Raw genomic sequence first — 7,372 nt, forward strand, 5'->3', positions numbered from 1 at the left:
AAATAAGGAGCAAGTAGTTTGAATGACAAGAAAAATAAATTAATAATAATAACATCTCTTGACAAGGTATGAGAACTGAAATTCCTATCCTAGTTATCCTTATCAGGTGTGATGAAATTGGGTTTTAATCCGGCTTTGTCAGCCTTTACTAAACAAAGGAAGGACAAGTGGCTAATTAGCTTGATCCTCAAGTCCTAGTCAATCCTTATGGAAGGACTAGCTTTAGAGTGATCCAGATCAATCAGTAATTCCAATTTCAAGCAACAGCTGAGTTTGATAACTCAAGTGTTACCAATTACTTAACTAAAACCAAAAGGGAAGAAAGTCTACTCGAATGAAAATAATTTGGATAAAGCGAAAGCATCAATAACATAAATTAAAGAAATTAATCATACGTCTGAAATACCTTAATATGTATTAATTAAGAAAATCAATCCTAACATGGAAGGTTCATAAACCAATTTGAAAAGATAAATAACAATTAAAGTAATGGAATAAATAAAAGTAGAAAATAAATTAAAGAAACATTGAACCTGTGATGAAGAAGAAGATCATAGCTTAAACATAATAGAAATCCTAAATCTTAATCCTAAGAGAGAGGAGAGATCCTCTCTCTCTAAAACTACATCTAATCCTAAAAATTATAAATTATCAGCCGTCTCTCATGAATGGATGCATTTTCTCATTTTATAGCCTCTAATCTGTATTTTCTGGGCCGAAAACTGGGTAAAAAACAGCCCAGAAATCGCCCCCAACAATTTTTGGTTCGTACAGGTCGCGGCAAAGTGACTCAGAGGCATTGTCCATGCGTTTGCGTGAATTGAAATTTGCAGATGCGACGTGTGCGCGTCATCCACGCGTCCGTATCACCTAAATTTGAGGCAGCTATGACAAATTATATATCGTTGTGAAGCCCTAAATGTTAGCTTTTTAACGCAACTAGAACCACGTCATTTGGACCTTTGTAGCTCAAATTATGGTCAATTTAGTACCAAGAGGTCAGACTGGACAACTTTAGCAGTTCCTTCAGTTTCTTGTATTTCTTCCAGTTTTGCATGCTTCCTTTCCATCTTCTGAGCCATTCCTGCCCTGTAATCTCTGAAAACACTTAACACACATATCAAGTTATCGAATGGTAATAAGAGATGATTAAAATACACAAATTAAAGACTCTAGGAAGCAAGTTTTCAATCATAGAACAAATTCTGGGAAGGAATTGTAAAACCATGCAAATAGTATGAATAAGTGTTAAAAGGCTTAATAAAAACCACTCAATTGAGCACAAGATAAACCATAAAATAGTGATTTATTAACCTCCCCACACTTAAACATTAGCATGTCCTCATGCTAAGCTCAAGAGAAGCTATAAAGGAGTGAAGAGGAATGATAGAGAGTATGCAATGCAACCTATCTATGTAAATGCAACTACATGCAAGATATTTCTACCTAGTTGGTTAAAAGTAAATAAGTTCTCCAAGACAAACATGAATCAAATTCCACTAATTCAAATTACACAATAAAAGACAAGTAAACTTGTAAGAGGATAGCTCATGAAAACAGGGAACATAGAATTAAGCACTGAACCCTTACTAGTAGCGTATATCACTCTAGTCTCTCAAGTGTATAGGGTAATTCACTCTACTCTTCTCTAATCATGCTTTCTAAACTTTGTTCTTCATCTAACCAATCAACAAATATTTAGTATACCAATGCAAACATCATGAGGTCTTTTTCAAGGTTGTAATGGGGCTAAGGTAAGGGTAAGGGTGTATATATAAGGCTAAGTGAGCTAACAAAGTGAATCATTGATTAGTCTATGATCTCACCTAACATATACACTTTATATAATTTCAAAGTTCTTTACATAGCTACCCAAATTTTTCCACTTTTGTATTACATGCTCATGCACCAAATTTATTTTTCAATTTTGTCCCATGTGGATTGGTTCTTTTTATTTTGCATTGGGGTAATTTTTGGATCCCCTTATTTAATTACTTAATTTTTTATTTTTTATTTTATTTTATTTTATTTTTTTCATCTCAATGCACATGGTAATTTAATTATTTTGATTTCACATGAGCATGCTTCCCAAATTTTGAAATAACTTATTCAATTTAATTCCCTTTTTTCCTATCATCCCATGTTCCCAAAAAAAATTCTCCATACTTAAATTATACACAATAACTATTTTAAGCTAACCAAGGATTCAACTTGGGATTTTTATTTTGTTTTTTTTACTTAAGGCTAGTAATGTGGTTATAAAACAGAAGTGGGGGCCAAAAAGGCTCAAGGGGGCTAACAAAGGCAATTGAAAGGGTAGGCTATTTGGGATAAGTGAGCAAAAACAAGTAATGGCCTCAATCATATGCAAGCGTGTAAATACACTAAATAATGGACATATAGAATGGAACAAAGCAAAGATTGCAATTATAGAGAAGAAAACACACAAGAATAAAAATTTATGGTTGAATAATGTAACCATGTAAATAAGCTCAAAATCTCACAGGTTGTGTGTTCTAGCTTTTAACTATGTTCCAAATACAACTTCAAACAAATTTAACACATAGAAAATTTTAAAATTTTTTTAATTTAAATTAGTGAAAATTTTCAAAAATAGGGTCTTAAAAAGAAACTTATTATTTTTCAACCAAGTAGTACTTAAATGCAAACAATCAACTACACATGCAATCTATTATGCAATACAACAATGAACTAATAAAGAAAATGAGACATTGGTGTTGAGAAGAGAATAACTAACCCATGGAGATCGGTATCGACCTCCCCACACTTAAAGATTGCACCGTCCTCGGTGCATGCTAAGATGTACAAGTGGATGGGCCGCTCCAACTGATGTCTTTCTCTATAAATTGTGCAGATTGACTTGCCTATCTCCCCATATAGAAGTTCTTCCTTTTCCCTTTCGGTGGCCATCCTGAAAGAAGAGAAAAAAGAAGGAAAGTAACCCAAAAACAAATAAAATATGGGTGTTAATGCCAAATAATGATGGTCTCAATTACATGATAGCTACAACATGAAAGTGAGAAAACAGTAGAAGCACATGGCAAATCAAGAGTGCAAAAATTTGCAACAATGGGGAAGAGTGTGGGCAATGAAAGACAGTGTAAGTGCATATCAATGCAAAAGGAATATCAGTATTATAAAAATTAGCATTGACATATGAATAATAATACCCAATCAGAATAAAACAAGTCATGAAGCACCAGATTAATTCAAGAAAAGATGCAATAGTTGAAGAAGAGAATTTTAACACCAATAGAAAAGAAGAAAAAATTAAGAAACGAGGAAGAAAGAAATAAGAAGGGGAAGAAAAGATAAGATATTTGGCTGATCTTGGATAAGCTGTGTGCCGCTTGTGATGTAGACGCGTGGAGCACGCGTTCGGGTGGTTAGCGCGTTTTTGAAGTGACGCGGACGTGGACGCGTAGGGCACGCGTTTGCGTGACGTGAATTGTGCTGTTGGCGCGAGGGCAGCCTCGCGTTCGCGCAACTTCCTGTTTCAAACTCATTTTGCCAAAATTTAGGGTGGCGCGGTCGCATGGGTGACGCGATCGCGTGGATGGCTTATTTTGAAAAATGACGGGAACGCGTAGGGCACGCGTTCGCATGGTAGGGCTTGTGCTCCTAGCATGGTTCCAGCCCCACTCCATCACAACTTGCTGCCATACACCCTTTTATATGTCGATTTTTAGGTCACGCGTTCGCGTGGGTGACGCGGACACGTGTGAGGCTTTTTCCCACATGACACAGACGCGTCAGCGATGCGGTCGCATGGATCAATTTGTGCCAAAGGCACGCCTCCAGCCACGCTTTCGCGTGACTCTCTGTTCAATCTTGTTTTCTTCCTAATGCACATATGACGCGGACGCGTCAGTGACGCTGTCGCGTCGCGTGCGCTTCTCTTTTTTTAATGCAGTATGCAAAATGAAATGCTAATATGAATGTTATGCATGATTCCAGGTTCAATCAAAACTCAAAAACAAACAAAACATACTAGAATTAAAACTGAAAAAGGGACGATCATACCATGGTGGGTTGTCTCCCATCTAGCACTTTTAGTTAAAGTCCTTAAGTTGGACATTTGGTGAGCTCCTTGTCATGGTGGCTTGTGCTTGAACTCATCTTGAAACTTTCACCAATGCTTGGACTTCCAATAAGCTCTATCAATACCAAGTAAATTTCTCAAGCTTTGATGGAGTTCTTCACAAGCTTTGAGCTCCCAAATTTGATCCTCATATATGCCTGGATCCCAAATCTTGTTTTTACACCCGTTTTGAAGTGGATCATCATTATTCCAATTGGGTGGCAACCAGTCTAAATTCTCTATGGAGTACTAAACTCTTCTTTTGGATCTAACCAAATTACCACCAGTTGAGTCCTTACATCTATCTCTTGAAGTATCAACCTTGATGAGCCTTGATTTGCAACTCCAACCACTAAACTGTCTCCTCTTACGCTTTATAACACAAAGCTTCCTGAGTTGGCCATCCGTTTCAAGAATACCGTACTCAAGTGGGATAGGAAAACGAACAGAGATAAGTTTTACCCACTCAAGTGAAAGAGTAGACGACAACCTAGGTGGAGAAGGCTCCAACGTTCTTGACAAAGCGTACTTAACTCCCGTCCGCCCTTTTCTAAGGATTTTCGCTTCCACATCATTCTCAGATTCAATCAGAGAAGAGTCTTCATATTCAAGAAGTTCAATTGTGGATGTAGTTTTATTACTGGGAGGACTTGATGCATGATCCTTATTACCAAGGGAACTTACTTCTTGATCTATCCCATCCAAGTCTTCATAAGGAATATGCCATGGAGGTTGTGCACTGGCCTTCTTGACATCAATTTCGATCTTATTGGAGGAGTACTCTACAATTCCAAATTCCTATAGAGGTTCAGCATCTCCTAAATCTTCAACCACTTCTTCCTCTGCAAGTATTATGGCTTCCTCCACTTGTTCCAATACAAAGCCATGTTCTTCATTGTCCACTGGAGTTTCTAGTGTCTCCTTCATGCTACGCTCTTCTTTTGATTCTCCACTTGTAGCCGTGGGAGTACTTTGAGTACTCAGATGTTAGGGAGCTATATGATTTACTACCTCGGTCAAGGTAGTCGCAAATTCTAGTACATCTCTTTTCATCTTTGCTTGCCCTTGAAGAAGACCACGAAGGATGTCATCCATTGGAGATTGGGGTGGATGTGAGGGTTCATTACTTGGGAGGAAGGGTTCATGATAAGAGGGTGGTTCATCAGTCTCCATCTTTTCCACTTATTGCATAGCACATTTTAATTCCATGTTCTCAAGTTGAGATTCTTTAGCCATGAAAGCTTCGGGTGCTGTTCGGTTTATCGCTCAGTCCACTTGACGCAAGGTTGCTTGAAATTGATCTATTGTTTCCTTGAAACGATCCCTCGACTCTTGTTCTGCTCGGATATCATAAGTAGAATCATAAGACTCTTGGATTGATGGATATAGATGTGGTGTATATGGAGGTGGTGGTCCTTGGGAGTAACTGGGTTGGAATCGGGGTGGATCTATGTATGGCTCCTATGGCTCATAGGGTGGTTGATATGGTGGATAAGGGTTAGGATCATGTGATGGTGTTTGGTAGTAGGGGGTTGTGAGTATGGTGGTCCATAGTTATGTTGAGGAGGTGGTTCATAAGCATATAATGGGTCTTGTTGGTAATCAAAAGAGCACTCACCATATCCATTACCTTAATATACATCACAGAATGGTTGTTGATAGTCCATTGGAGGTGGTTGTTGCCATGAGGGTTGATCAAATCCTTGTGGCTCCTTCCATCTTTGATTGTTCCATCCTGGATGCATGTTTTCCTTATAGCGTCCATTCCCTACAACAACATTGGAACCAAACTCATAGCGACAGGGGTGAGAATTCATAGTAGCAAATAAAAATTAAAAACAAAAACAAATAAACAAGCAAAAGAAAAACTATTTACAATAACCAATAATAAGGCACACATTTGCAATTCCCTGGCAATAGTGCCATTTTGAAGAATGGAACTCTTGCGCTATCTAGAATTTTCACAAATAAATTCCCGTTGTAAGTATAGCTTCTAGACCGACAAGAATTCCTTTCTTACAAAAGTTTTAGTTGTCACAAGTAACAAACCCCTTTGGAATTGATAACCGAAGTATTTAAACCTCGGGTTATCTTCTCAAGGAATTGCAGGGAGGTGTTCTTATTATTGGTTATGCAAAGGTATATTTTGGGGTTTTTTTTTTAAATAAGGAGCAAGTAGTTTGAATGACAAGAAAAATAAATTAATAATAATAAAATCTCTTGGCAAGGTATGAGAACTGGAATTCCTATCCTAGTTATCCTTATCAGGTGTGATGAAATTGGGTTTTAATCTCGCTTGGTCAGGCTTTACTAAACAAAGGAAGGTCAAGAGGACTAATTAGCTTGATCCTCAAGTCCTAGCCAATCCTTATGGAAGGACTAGCTTTAGAGTGATACAGATCAATCAGTAATTCCAATTTCAATCAACAGCTAAGTTTGATAACTCAAGTGTTACCAATTACTTAACCAAAGCCAAAAGGGAAGAAAGTCTACTCGAATGAAAATAATTTGGATAAAGTGAAAGCATCAATAACATAAATTAAAGAAAGCAATCATACGTCTGAAATACCTCAATGTGTATTAATTAAGAAAATCAATCCTAACATGGAAGGTTCATAAACCAAATTGAAAAGATAAATAACAATTAAAGTAATGGAATAAATAAAAGTAGAAAATAAATTAAAGGAACATTGAACCTGTGATAAAGAAGAAGATCATAGCTTAAACATAATAGAAATCCTAAATCCTGATCCTAAGAGAGAGGAGAGATCTTCTCTCTCTAAAACTACATCTAATCCTAAAAATTATGAATTATCAGCCGTCTCTCATGAATGGATGCATTCCCTCACTTTATAGCCTCTAATATGTGTTTTCTGGGCCAAAAATTGGGTAAAAAATTGCGCAGAAATCGCCCCCAGTAATTTCTGGTTCGTACAGGTTGCGGCAAAGTGATACCGAAGCGTCATCCACAGATTTGCGTGGATTGAAATTCGTAGATGCGACGCGTGCGCGTCATCTACGCGTCCGCATCATCTAACTTCGAGGCAGCTATGAAAAATTATATATCTTTGCGAAATCCCGGATGTTAGCTTTCCAACGCAACTGGAACCGCGTCATTTGGATCTTTGTAGCTCAAGTTATGGTCGATTCAGTACCAAGAGGTCAGGCTAGACAACTTTAGCAGTTCCTTCAGTTTCTTGTATTCCTTCCAGTTTTGCATGCTTCCTTTCCATCTTCTCTGTGCCATTCCTACCCTGTAATCTCTAAAAA

This window comes from Arachis hypogaea, chromosome 4 (assembly GCF_003086295.3).
Source record: "Arachis hypogaea cultivar Tifrunner chromosome 4, arahy.Tifrunner.gnm2.J5K5, whole genome shotgun sequence".
In the NCBI taxonomy this organism is placed as follows: Eukaryota; Viridiplantae; Streptophyta; class Magnoliopsida; order Fabales; family Fabaceae; genus Arachis; species Arachis hypogaea.